The sequence below is a fragment of the Pinus tabuliformis genome, chromosome X, assembly GCF_031772625.1.
Source record: "Pinus tabuliformis cultivar Carrire ecotype Pingquan chromosome X, CPIR1, whole genome shotgun sequence".
NCBI classification, from domain to species: Eukaryota; Viridiplantae; Streptophyta; class Pinopsida; order Pinales; family Pinaceae; genus Pinus; species Pinus tabuliformis.
Genome location: NC_142308.1, coordinates 1,008,762,691 through 1,008,777,300, shown reverse-complemented (window position 1 = coordinate 1,008,777,300; position 14,610 = coordinate 1,008,762,691). Strand labels below are relative to the sequence as shown.

At 40.0% G+C, this 14,610-nt stretch overlaps 1 long non-coding RNA gene across 1 annotated transcript; it reads right to left on the bottom strand.

Annotated features, from left to right (window-relative positions):
* Positions 1-11,619: 11,619 nt before the first annotated feature.
* Positions 11,620-12,272, bottom strand: LOC149143168 (uncharacterized). The gene is made up of 3 exons (XR_016264179.1): positions 12,202-12,272; positions 12,020-12,080; positions 11,620-11,921 (listed from the first exon to the last, which is right to left on the bottom strand). It is a non-coding gene; the product is annotated as an uncharacterized LOC149143168 (long non-coding RNA).
* Between the last annotated feature and the right edge of the window lie 2,338 nt (positions 12,273-14,610).

Sequence of the window (14,610 nt, the reverse complement as noted above, 5' to 3'; positions counted from 1 at the left end):
GAGAGGCCCTGGAGATCGAGAAAAGGCCAATCAATCTTAATAGGGATGATGGCTGGAAGATTAGCAGTTGCTGGGTCCCAGCCTTATCTTCCTAGCCTCCTCATTCCCCTGTCTTTTGATCTTAGGGTTTCTATCTTCCCCTTCCTTTTATTTTCTTTTAGCCGTTTTGTCCGATTATTTTGGAGTTTTAATAAGTTAGGAATCAGTCTCGGACTTATCAGGGTATTAACCTTAACCTATTTATGATACTATTAGGCATTTATTATTATTTTTTCATAAATTTATTAATTATACCTTGATAATTATTTCTATGATTAATTGAGTTTCCCTTTAACTAATGTCTAAAACGACCCCCTTTTTTTTCCTTATGAATAATAATAATATTGACCTTATAATATAGTTGACTTTAATATTTTTTGAATAAAGAAAATTTGAATAAATATCGATGAGTTATAGAATCTTAACCTTAGGTTTTAAGGATAAATTATGATTGACCAATGATTTTAGTTATATTCTTAGGAATAATCATTCAACCCTATAAGTAATAATTTATTTACCTAAGGACTTAGTTACCTAATAATTTTGAATGAAAAATATTATTTGACCATTAAAGAAAAATTTTGATGGACCTTACCCTTAATTATGGCATTTACCTAGGATAACAAAACTCTAGGAAGAATAATGTTTTAACAATTTGATTAATTAATAAACATATATTATTATGACCATTATATTTAAATAATAAAGAACTAACTTACCAATGGACCATTAAGAAATTATTACATAATTACCTAATGTAACTAAATTATAAAAAATAGTAGTGATTTATTACATAATTCCGCCGAATGCTAGCTGATCTGTTGATTGATAGAGCGACCGGTCTCACCAATATTAATGACCATTATTAATATGATACTATAGATTCGCTTAATAATTGAAATAATATTAATAATATATCTATTTATTTTTAACTAACAAAGGAATTCAATTATATATCTTTTTATTATTAAATAAATATATTATTAATAATAATTTTTTAGTAATATAATTAAATAATAATAAATCATATACTATATAATGACCATTATAATTAAAATATTAATAGATTCTCTTAATATTCCAAATAATATTATTAATATATCTAATTTTAAATTAATTTATTATTATTTAAATATTAATTGAATAATATTAAATCATTGAATATATATTATATAATGACCATTAAAAGTAAAATATTAATATTATCCTCAAATTAACAAATAAACTCCTTTATTTACCTATTTTAAGTATTTCTAGAAATATTAATTAAATATTTGAGTTGTTTGACCAGGTTCATTAGGTCAAATTAGTCGTTAGCATTTTAGCTGTTGGAGTCTCTGCACACTCTATTTAATCGAGCTAACCTGGATTAGTTCTTCAACTTGTCCTGACGATGAACCACACGAATTCGTTCGAAACGCGTCGACAAAAGATTGGTTATGTGATTTTGCCGAAGACTATCTTAAAAATAAAATTAATAATATAATAATAAAGCGTAAAATGTAATAATGTTAAATAAATTATAAATATATAAAGCATATTTTACCATTTAAGATTAATTTGAAACAATTACTTGAAATACAGAGGATCTATCTGATAACTGAAACCATGGATTCAAATTTAATGAAAATATTGAAGAGTTTACTTGCAGCGAGACACAAAGTGCAAACCGAGGAAAACCATTTCAACTATTCATATAAATGGAATCTGTAAATTGCTCCACTACGAGATATGCGAGCACAACATCAAATGAATAGAAAACAGGAAAGTTAAATACCCACAGGGCGAGACACATCGCCATACGTTCATACTTCTGCGGTCTCTGAACTTTTAATCAAACAAAATTCCTCCTCTGCCTCCTGTAATTTTGTAATGACCCCGGTAACTTGTAAATCTGGATAATTACTGTGGTAAAAAGTGTTGAGTGGTTACTCATGGTTTTTGAATGACATTATTAATAAATAAGTTAATTATTGAATTATTTTTATGGATATGTTCTTGAAAATGCTGGCAGCCTCCTGAAGGAGGATTTCTATTTTTAGTGAATCAGTTATAAAACTAATGCAACTGTTTCTCACCCAAGGAAAAGTCATGGGAAGGAAAAGTCTCTGGGTGGTTGATGAACAAACAGAGAGAGAAATTCCAGGAGAGAAGAGAGGCAGAAAGGAGGTTAAGTCTGGTAATGACCAGATAACCTAGCACAAAGGTGAAAGAGTCTTGTTGAGGGCTGTAGGCCTGCAAGACGGCTCGGGGGGAGAGTCCAATGAAGTGGATCTCAAGGTTGGGAGGATAAGAGAAAAACTATTGTAGGTGACTTCTGCAAGTAAGGACATCGATAACGGAATAACCAGGTATGCATTCTCTGAACTAGCTAGCAATTAAAGAACAGGTACAAAAGAAGACAGACAGGTCACAGAACTTTCTTACTGTCTTTAGTTACTGTAGTATGTCAATCTGATTAATGCATACAGTTCTTGAAATGTTGTATATGTTAATATAAGACTATGGTCACCTACAGACACTGCATCAATAACTTACGGTTGCATAGTCAACATAATACGCTCAGAACAGAGTTAGTTCTTGGAGCTGTTGTAGAGGTATGGGACTGTATCAATAACAGTAAAGTAAACTAGAGAACAGAAACAAGATAAAACTTAGGAAAGGTCTAGATATGCCTGGTAGGAAACCAGGTTATATAATACAGTAACTTGCACGGAACTAGTACTTGTATATAAGCAACGACATTGTATAAACCAAGATAATGGAAGACAAATGAAACTGTGTGGAGAAACCGTGAAATAGTACTGTGGAAATATATATGAATGGCCGAGAACGAAAATGCTGCAACTACATAACATGGCCGAAAGCGAAATGTTGTTATATACATACATGGCCGAAACCCAAATGCTGTAAACACACAGAAGGGCTGAACCCATATGCCGTGTATATATATTTTCGTTATACGGCATGGCATGAAACAATATTGTAAAAACATGAAACGATATACAAGAATACTACAACATAGTAATATGTCAACATGAAAACAGAATGGCATTAACGATGTTCAGCATGCGTGTCGAGATTGCATGGACAGACCCCTAACGAGGGTTACCATAGGTTACACGCATTACCAGACCCGTAAGAGGGTTTTATATCAAGTCTATTCACATTAGCAGACCCGGGTAGGGTTGCAAATCCATGTGACAGACCTGCTAACAATTAACCATAACAGAACCGGACAAAACGAATGCATTATTACCAGATAAGTCAATGACATCAGACTTATAATCTACAAATTCAACATATAGTAAACTGATATTCAGGGTCATTGTAATGACTGTCGCGGAGGAGGTAGACGCTACACTCAGCATCCGAGTGCAGGACTACCTCAGCATCGCATTAAGGAGCCATATAAATATAAATGGAAAACTGTATGGACTGAACTAAATACATGTGAACTATCTCAGCGTCGCAACAGAAATACTTATATATATAAATGAAAACCGTGCAGAATGAACCATATACATGTAAAAACCCCAAGAAATACTCTGTGTTATTATGCACTGAGGTAAACCTTTAAGGCTCCCGAATCTGCAGCATAGACAGAAAATGAATATACAGTAGAAAACCCAGTACATAAGTTTCCACATGAACTGACTAGGTAATATGAAAATAACCATTCAGAAATATGGTATAAGCTGAGAAGCGAAACAAATGATCATTAATAGAAAACAGCAAAACATTTTCATGGCCGAGAGAGGTCCAGCTTAGAGAACGGTGGTAAATCACAGTATCATGAAAACAATGTATGTAGTCATTCACAGACTCAGTAAATCTCCTGAGAGTTTTCCAAATATACATCCGATAACATCTTAACACCTGAGGGACAAGCCCCAAATTAATTGAACTAAACACAGTAAATGGCATGAACGCCAGTGTACCTATTCAAACCCTAAAGGCCGCAAGACAGACCGGCTTGAGGAGACTGGCCGTATAGGCGTAGTCAGGGTATGAGACAAATCATCGAACCTGAAACAGGTAACAAACCATAACCCTGCTTCAGCTCGAAGTCGTTTCACACAGTAAATCATAAACCATTAAACCGGGAAAAGGTTATTCGGCCATACCTGTGGATTTCGTTAAAAAGCCCGAACCCTTCTGCACACAGTAGGAGAAGCTGCGGAGGACCTGTACATAACCCTCAAGACGTTATTCAGCCATAGTTAGTATATGGGTTACAAATAATAAGGAAAGCTGTAAATTAAACTGACTGTGTTGAGAACGAATAATGACCCCGGCCACTCTTACCTGAGGAGTATCATCGACCACGTAGTAGTTGCAGAGGGTCTGAGGGAGGAGTATAGGAGCTCGGCTGCCGCGGAGTGTTGCAAATGGTCTCTGCCCGAGGAACCCGGTGATTATGTATTGTGTGCCAAACCCTAGATCAACCGGAGCCGTTCGATGAGGAGAATGGATCACCATCGTTGAAGTAGGCGGGAGGTTGTGGCGCGGAATCCAAAGTGGGTCAACTCCCCACTGATCACCTGCCTTCACGTGAACTGGAGCCATCTGGCCACGGTAGAGGGTGAGTTGGGTTATTATCCACGCTCCACCTGGCACACCGTGTAAATGACAACCGAATATGCCAACGTACATACCATTTGCATTAAGTGCTGGTTTCAAACGTTAAGAAACGGAGACCATGTTTACAAGCCTGTGATTTATTAAGGGGTTTACATTTATATAAGTTTATCAACATGCGAACCGGTGTGAGCACAAATATGTGCTAGTAAATGTAAATAGATCTAAAGGGTTGAAAGATGGACCCTCGTGTTAAATTTATTTTTATTTATGCATTTAAATATGGAAGATCGTGACAATGTGGTATCAGAGCAGAGGTTTCAAAACTGTGGCCTCTGGAACAGCAAAAAGATTACCTAATGTATATATGAGAAACGACAATACAGCTAATTGATTTTCTTGTGTACCAATTAGGAATCCATACAGAGACAGCCATCTGCTAACAGCTAATAAGCAAGATGGAGGAAATGCCGGGAGCTGGTGGCATCCCTCAAGAAAATGCTGAGCTGTGGGTACAGCTTGGTGCTGAGACACGCAGCACCAATTTGGCAATACTGCAAACTGTGCAAGAGTTGAAAAGTGAAATGGCACGTCTGCGAGAGGACAATGCGCGATTGACTATGGAGCAAGAAAGGATATTGAAAAGCCTGTCAGATAAACAAAATCCGCCTTTAGCCAACCCCAGTGCAGAACAGCAAAGGGGAACTGAGGAACGTGATTACGCACCTGAGGGATCAGATGAACAGGAAGACCATTCTGATAATGTACAAGAACAGCAAACCTCAAAGAGACAGAAAATGGAATTACAAGGAGAATTCCGGAAAATCAAACCTCCACTGTTCGATGGAGAGCAGGAAGAAGCAGCAGAAGCTTGGCTGATTAACATTAACAAATATTTTCAACTGTACGAATATGACCAAAATCTGAAGGCGCGGCTGGCCATTTTCCAGCTACAGGGCAAGGCCACCCTGTGGTGGGAAGAGATTAAAATTGTGAAGGGAGTAAGTGAGCAAAGCATAACCTGGGAAAAATTTCAGAAATACTTTAAGGAGAGGTATTTAACTGAGCGCTTCTATGATGAGAAGGCGCGAGAATTCCATGACTTACGACTAGGACAACAGTCCATGGATGAATTCATAAATCGCTTCACCTCTTTGCTTCGCTATGTGCCATACATTAAGGAGGAGAAGGCCAAGGTGCAGAGGTTCGTGAGTAGCCTACCAGCTTACATAAGGGAACGGATTGAGTTTGACAATCCCCGAACTATGGATGAGGCAATTCGTAAGGCTAGAATTTGTTATCAGCAGAACAAGCAAAAAGGAGACATTCCAAACAAGAGATGGAATGAAAGAAAGGGCAACAGAGTTGCTGGAAATAACAAAGGCAGCCGTGGAAATGGCGGTAAAGGTGCTGGAAAGGGGCAGTTTAACAGAAACTCAAATAAGGGTACTTTCCGGGCTAAGCCAAGCGAGAGCAGAATCAGCGAACCACCTGCTAGATCAGAGGTTGAGGGAACCAGACCTCCAGTTCAGTGCTGGGGGTGTGGAGGACCGCATTACGTTAAGAATTGTCCACAGCGTAAAGGAACTGATCAAATATCTCAAATCCATGAAGCCTCAACTGTTGGAGATGTGGCGCGCAGTGTGCCAAGGATTAACGCAGCTTTAGAGGACCGGCAAGCGGAGTACCAGCCATCCATGGTGGAATTCGAAGGTAAGATTTCAAACCTTTCTGTAGCTGTACTTATTGATCCAGGAGCTACGTTGAGTTATGTTAGTCCAAAAGTAGTGGAACATTGTAAGCTATCACCGGAAAGGTTCAAAAACCCATGGTTGGTCCAGTTGGCTACGGGAGCCAAAAGACGGGTTTTAGCTAAAATTAATAACTGTTCTTTCAGCATAGCTGGACAATCCGTAACAGCAGACCTGAATGTACTCCCATTAGGCTCTTATGACATCCTTATTGGTATGGATTGGCTGGAAAAGCACTGGTCATTGGTGAATTGCAAAACCAAGACTATATATTACAAGGATGATGTGGGGCAGCAGCAAGAATTGCAGGGAATTAAACATCCTGTCCAGATTCGACCTATCACTGCGACTGAGTTAGCTAAGTGTATTAGGAAGAAATGTCAGATTTATGCCATACAAGTGGGTTACGCAAACCAGAAAGACAAGATGTCCGCATTAAGCAATATTCCAGTGGTACAGGAATTTACAGATGTATTTCCTGAAGAAGTACCGGGACTGCCTCCAAAGAGGGACATAGACTTCACTATAGAGCTAGTACCGGGGGCAGCACCAGTATCGCGGGCACCATACCGAATGAGCGTACCAGAGCTAACAGAGTTGAAAATGCAGCTCCAAGAGCTGTTGGATAAACAGTACATTCGTCCCAGTGTATCACCTTGGGGAGCTCCGGTATTATTTGTGAAGAAAAAGGATGGAACCCTTCGCATGTGCATAGATTATCGACAGCTGAATAAACTCACGGTCAAAAACAAGTACCCCTTACCCAGGATAGATGAACTCTTTGATCAAGTAAAAGGGGCCAAAGTGTTTTCCAAGATTGATCTGCGATCTGGTTATCATCAGATCAGGATTAAAGATGAGGACATTGCCAAAACTGCTTTCAGGACACGTTATGGCCACTACGAATTTGTAGTGCTACCGTTTGGTTTGACTAATGCACCTGCCACCTTCATGTGTATGATGAACAACGTGTTCCATCGGTTTTTGGACAAATTTGTGCTGATATTTATTGACGACATTCTGATATACTCTCGCTCCCAGCAAGAGCATGAAGAGCATCTTAGGCTGGTGTTGCAGACTCTTCGAGAACATCAGCTATATGCTAAATTCAGCAAATGCGATTTCTTCAAGGAGGAAATTCAGTATTTGGGACACGTAATTACTAAAGAAGGAATTGTTGTAGATCCAGAAAAGATAAAAACCATTATGGAATGGCCCATACCCAAAGATGTTGCTGATATCAGATCCTTCATGGGATTAGCTGGTTACTACCGGAGGTTTGTGGAAGGTTTCTCTAGGATAGCCTATCCTATCACCTCATTGCAGAAAAAGGGGAAAGTGTTTAGGTGGACACCGGAATGCCAGCAGAGCTTTGACCGCCTGAAGCACTTACTCACCACGGCACCCATTTTGAGTATAGCTGATCCTAACAAGGATTATGTGGTATGCACCGATGCAAGCAAGGAGGGTGTGGGAGGGGTCTTAACACAGGAGGGAAAGGTAATATCGTATGAGTCAAGGAAGCTAAAGGAGCATGAACAGAAATAGTCTGCTTATGATCTGGAATTAACAGCCGTTATTCATGCGCTGAAAATGTGGCGGCATTACCTCCTAGGGAGGAAATTTCTGCTGTTAACAGATCACCACAGCTTGACACATTATTTCAGCCAACCTACCCTGAATGCAAGGCAAGGCTGATGGGCAGATTTCCTAAGTGGGTTTGATTTCGAAATAAAACATTTAAAAGGCAAGGAAAACAGAGTGGCTGATGCATTAAGTCGGAAGGTTCACTGTGTATATGAATTTTCAGTCAGCCAATGGCAGAGTTCATTAATTGAGCAAATAAGAACAGCAGCTAGTCTTGACTCTGAATACCAGCATTTAAAACAACAAGTACAACAATCTGATAAGGAAAAATTACAGCAAGGATATACACTAAATAGTGCTGGAATGCTGTGTTTTAATAAGAAAATGTATGTACCTGATGTAAAAGATCTTAGAAGGCTGGTTTTGGATGAGTTTCATATCAGCCATTACACTGGTCATCCGGGGTACCAAAAGATGATCACTGCACTTAAGAAGGAATACTATTGGCCAGGAATGAAGAAACAAGTGGTTGAGTACTTGGCACGATGTTTGGAATGCCAGCAGATAAAGGCAGAACATCAGCATCCCGCTGGACTGCTATAGCCTTTGCCCATTCCGGAGTGGAAATGGGAAACCATTTCCATGGATTTCATAACAGGGTTGCCCCGAACAAAGAAAGGCAACGACTCTATCATGGTAGTGGTTGATAAGTTAAGTAAAGCAGCGCACTTTATTCCTGTGCAGTCCACCTACAAGGCGGTGCAGATTGCTCATCTCTTCATGCAAAATGTGTTTCGATTGCATGGATTACCAAAGGTAATTATATCAGATCGCGATGTGAAATTTACCTCTACTTTTTGGAGGACATTGTTTGCTGAGTTGGGTACTCAGCTGAACTTCAGCACAGCTTATCACCCGCAGACCGATGGTCAAACTGAGCGAGTGAATCAGGTGCTGGAAGATATGTTGAGGGCGTATGTAATGCTGAAACCAGGTCAATGGGAAGAGTATTTACATCTGGTCGAATTTGCGTATAATAATGGATATCACACTTCGACTCAGCTAAGTCCCTTTGAGATCCTGTATGGACGGAAATGTCGCACACCCTCAAGTTGGGGTGGACCTGAGGACAAGTTGAGTTTGGGACCAGAAATGCTTAAGGAAATGGAAGACATGGTGAAAAGAGTGCGTGCTAATCTAAAAGCTGCCCAAGACCGGCAGAAAAGTTTTGCGGACAGGAAAAGAAGATTCACAGAGTACAAGGTTGGTGACCATGTGTTTGTAAGGATTCAAGCTAGGAGGAGCACTCTGCAGTGGAGTGGGTGCGCCAAGCTGGCTCCACGATACTTTGGACCATTCCAGATCTTGGCTAGAGTGGGGCCAGTGGCCTACCAACTTGCCATGCCAAGTCACATTAGGATTCATAATGTGTTCCACGTGTCTGTCCTAAAGAAATATGTATATGATTCTAAACATGTCATTAGATGGCAAGATGTGCGGGTAAGAATTAATCCGGTTGTTTGATTAAGCAGCCTTATTTTGTAAGAAACTGATTAAAGGTATTGGTGGTTTGCAGGTCGAACCGGAAGGCGAGGTCCTGGTCGAACCACAGAGCATTCTCGACCGGAGAGAAGTGCGGCTGCGGAAACGGGTTATTACCCAAGTTAGAGTGCTGTGGCAGCACTATGGGCCTGAGGAGGCTACATGGGAAGACGAGGAACTCATTAGAAAAACTTACCCACATTTATTTAATGAGAGAAGACATCGGGACGATGTCCAATCCTAGGGGGGGGAGATGTAATGACCCCGGTAACTTGTAAATCTGGATAATTACTGTGGTAAAAAGTGTTGAGTGGTTACTCATGGTTTTTGAATGACATTATTAATAAATAAGTTAATTATTGAATTATTTTTATGGATATGTTCTTGAAAATGCTGGCAGCCTCCTGAAGGAGGATTTCTATTTTTAGTGAATCAGTTATAAAACTGATGCAACTGTTTCTCACCCAAGGAAAAGTCCTGGGAAGGAAAAGTCTCTGGGTTGTTGATGAACAAGCAGAGAGAGAAATTCCAGGAGAGAACAGAGGCAGAAAGGAGGTTAAGTCTGGTAATGACCAGATAACCTAGCACAGAGGTGCAAGAGTCTTGTTGAGGGCTGCAGGCCTGCAAGACGGCTCGGGGGGAGAGTCCAACGAAGTGGATCTCAAGGTTGGGAGGATAAGAGCAAAACTATTGCAGGTGACTTCTGCAAGTAAGGACATCGATAACGGAATAACCAGGTATGCATTCTCTGAACTAGCTAGCAATTAAAGAACAGGTACAGAAGAAGACAGACAGGTCACAGAACTTTCTTACTGTCTTTAGTTACTGTAGTATGTCAATCTGATTAATGCATACAGTTCTTGAAATGTTGTATATGTTAATATAAGACTATGGTCACCTACAGACACTGCATCAATAACTTACGGTTGCATAGTCAACATAATACGCTCAGAACAGAGTTAGTTCTTGGAGCTGTTGTAGAGGTATGGGACTGTATCAATAACAGTGAGGTAAACTAGAGAACAGAAACAAAATAAAACCTAGGAAAGGTCTAGAAATGCCTGGTAGGAAACCAGGTTATATAATACAGTAACTTGCACAGAACTAGTGCTTGTTTATAAGCAATGGCATTATATAAATCAAGATAACGGAAGCGAATGAAACTGTGTGGAGGAACTATGAAATAGTACTGTGTAAATATATATGAATGGCCGAAAACGAAAACTCTGCAAATACATATTATGGCCGAAAGCGAAATGTTGTTATATATATAAATGGCCGAAACCCAAAATGCTGTAAACACACAGAAGGGCTGAACCCAAATGCCGCGTATATATATTTTCGCTAGACAGCATGGCATAAAAACAATATTGTATAAACATGAAATAATACACGAAAATAATACAGCATAGTGATATGTCAACATGGAAACGGAATAGCATTAGCAATGTACAGATAAGAGCAGCATGTATGTCGAAATTGCATGGACAGACCCTAATGAGGGTTACCATAGGTTACCCATATTATCAGACCCGTATGAGGGTTTATGTCAAGTCTTTTCACATTAACAGACCCGGGTAGGGTTACAAATCCATGTGACGGACCTGTTAGCAATTAAACATAGCAGAACCAGACAAAACGAATATATTATTACCAGTTAAGTCAATGATATCAGATTTATGATCTACAAATTCAACATATAGTAAACTGACAATTCAGGGTCATTATAATGACTGTCGCGGAGGAGGTAGACGCTACGCTCAACACCCGAGCGCAGGACTATCTCAGTATCGCATTAAAGGAACTATATATATATAAATGGAAAACTGTTTGGACTGAACCAAATATATGTGAACTATCTCAGCGTCGCAACAAGAATACCTATATATAAATGAAAACCGTGCAGAATGAACCGAATACATGTGAAACCCCAAGAAATACTCTGTATTAATACGCACTGAGGTAAACCCTTAAGGTTCACGAATCTGCGGCATAGACAGAAAATGAACATACAGTAGAGAACCCAGTACATAAGTCTCCACATGCACTGTCTAGGAATATCAAATTAACCATTCGGAAATATGGTATAAGCTGGGAAGCGAAACAAATGATCATTAATAGAAAACAGCAAAACATTTTCATGGCCGAGAGAGGTCCGGCTTAGAGAACGGTGGTAAATCACAGTATCATGAAAACAATGTATAGTCATTCACAGACTCAGTAAATCCCTGAGAGCTTTTCAAATATACATCCGGTGACATCTTAACACCTGAGGGCCAAGCCCCAAATCAAATGCACTAAACACAGTAAATGGCATGAAAGCCCAGTGTTACCTATTTAAACCCTAAAGGCCGCAAGACAGATCGGCTTGAGGAGACTGGCCGTATAGGCGTAGTCAGGGTATGAGACAAATCATCGAACCTGAAACAGGTAACAAACCATAACCCTACTTCAGCTCGAAGTTGTTTCACACAGTAAATCATAAACCATTAAACCGGGAAAAGGTTATTCGGCCATACCTGTGGATTTCGTTAAAAAGCCCGAACCCTTCTGCACACAGTAGGAGAAGCTGCGGAGGACCTGTACATAACCCTCAAGACGTTTATTCAGCCACAGTTAGTATATGGGTTACAAATAATAAGGAAAGCTGTAATTAAACTGACTGTATTGAGAACGTATAATGACTTCCGGCCATTCTTACCTGAGGAGTATCATAGACACCGGAGTAGTTGCAGAGAGTCTGAGGGAGAAGTATAGGAGCTCGGCTGCCGCAGAGTGTTGCAAATGGACTCTGTCCGAGGAACCCGGTGAATAAGTATTGTGTGTCAAACCCTAGATCAACCGGAGCCGTTCGATGAGGAGGGTGGATCACCATCGTTGAATTAGGCGGGAGGTCTTGGCGCGGAACCCAGTGTGGGTCAACTCTCCACTGATCACATGCCTTCACGTGAACTGGAGCCATCTGGCCACGGTAGAGGGTGAGTTGGGTTATTACTCACGCACCACCTGGCACACCGTGTAAATGACAACCGAATATGCCAACGTACATACCATTTGCATTAAGTGCTGGTTTCAAACGTTAAGAAACGGAGACCATGTTTACAAGCCTGTGATTTATTAAGGGGTTTACATTTATATAAGTTTATCAACATGCGAACCGGTGTGAGCACAAATATGTGCTAGTACAAATATGTGCTAGTAAATGTAAATAGATCTAAAGGGTTGAAAGATGGACCCTCGTGTTAATTTTTTTTTTATTTATGCATTTAAATATGGAAGATCGTGACAAATTTCAACATAAATATGAATCAACCAAAGGCCAAGATCCATGATTAAATATAACTCATTACAAATATAAATTGTTAACATGGATCCTCCTCCGCCTCCGGATCTGGCATTCCTTTCCCCCTGTGGTTCAATCAGGGAGGGCATATGGATTATCTCCCGAGATATGCAACTTCTTCTCTGTTATGTGACTAAATTCATCGAGATATGCAACTTCTTCTCTGTTATGTGACTAAATTCATCGGGATATACGAGTTTGTGGGCTGGATATTTCCATGGATATGCAAGTTTTCTCGCCTGGATTTGTGTTTTGTCACGCGGGCTATATGCGTATTATCACCGCCGAACATGATGATTACCACCGTTCATCCGCTAATATGCACATTATCACTCGATACGCGATTATCACCGCGGATGTGTGAAGTTAACTACCCAATATGCGAGTTATCATCAATTGATATGCGCGTTATCTCTACATACACGAATAATCACACGATACGCGATTTTTCAAGGGATACGCGAATTATAACCATTGGATACGCGATTTTCAATCGGTACGCGGATTATCAAGTCTTAACTACTCAGATACGCTGGTTATCACCGCATGACATGCGGGTCAACTTTGCCGTTTACACGAGTGTTTTCCGACGAATTTGCGGTTAATGACCACCAAAAATACCAAATATGTGGGTTCTCTCTCCGTTATGCGACCTATCACCGCCAATATGCGAGTTATCAGAGCTGAATACGCGAATTATCAAATGATACGCGCATTATCAATTCATACTCGAATTATCATCAAATACGCTGGTTATCATGGGTAGTATATGCGCTTTATCACCGGAAAAGCGGATTATCACGGAGCATATGCGAATTCTGATGGGATACGTGGATTATCACGGCAGTGCTAGGTTATCTCAACGCGGGCCAATGTGATGTCCACGAGATTTGTAAATACGGCCAATTATCATGTGATCTCCATGAAATATGCAAATTATCTGCGCTCAAACTATCGATGGTACTGATCAAATGAATTATGGCTCCGTCCAATATATGAATTACGTCATGGAAACTTGACAAGGAAGCTGCTGGCCTTAGGTAAACATCGATTAAAACGAAACTAGCGAAGCGAAACCTTATGTTCGGCCCGCTGCGCCTTTTATTTTATTGCAGGGGCGCCTCGAGGTAGTTCTTCCCACTTTATCTTCGGCCCACTGCGCCTTTTATTTTATTACAGGGGCTCCTCGAGGCAGTTCTTCCCACTTTATCTTCGGCCCGCTGCGCCTTTTATTTTACTACATTACAGGGGCACCTCGACATAGTTCTTCCATTTGATTATATTCACTGCAATTACCACCGTTCGGCTGCTTCTTCTTTGACTTTTCAAGATCGATGGAAGATGGGCAGGATTGGCGACATTACTGGAAATGAAGGGCAGATCAGGTGACACTGCGCTTTTGTTAACTGAACTACATTGACTGCACGCGTGCGTAACATTCTTTGCTCATTTCCCTGAATGCATAAATTCTTTTCTTTCCCTGAAACAGTATTGGTGTTGTTCGAGAGGGTGACAATGCTATAAAGGTGCGAGCTGAACGATGCAAATATACGTTTCTGAATGTAACCACGGATACATTTTGAACCACTTCCGCTCAAAAATATTTTCGAAGGAAATGGATTGCATTATATATATGTTTGGGTCATTCTATTTAATATTTATTTCGAACCAAACTTGTATGTCTGGATTCCGAGAGTAGCAAATCCGAAAGTAAAGCAGATTGTTAAAGTATCAAATTCCATGATATCATAGGTGTTGGTATATAGG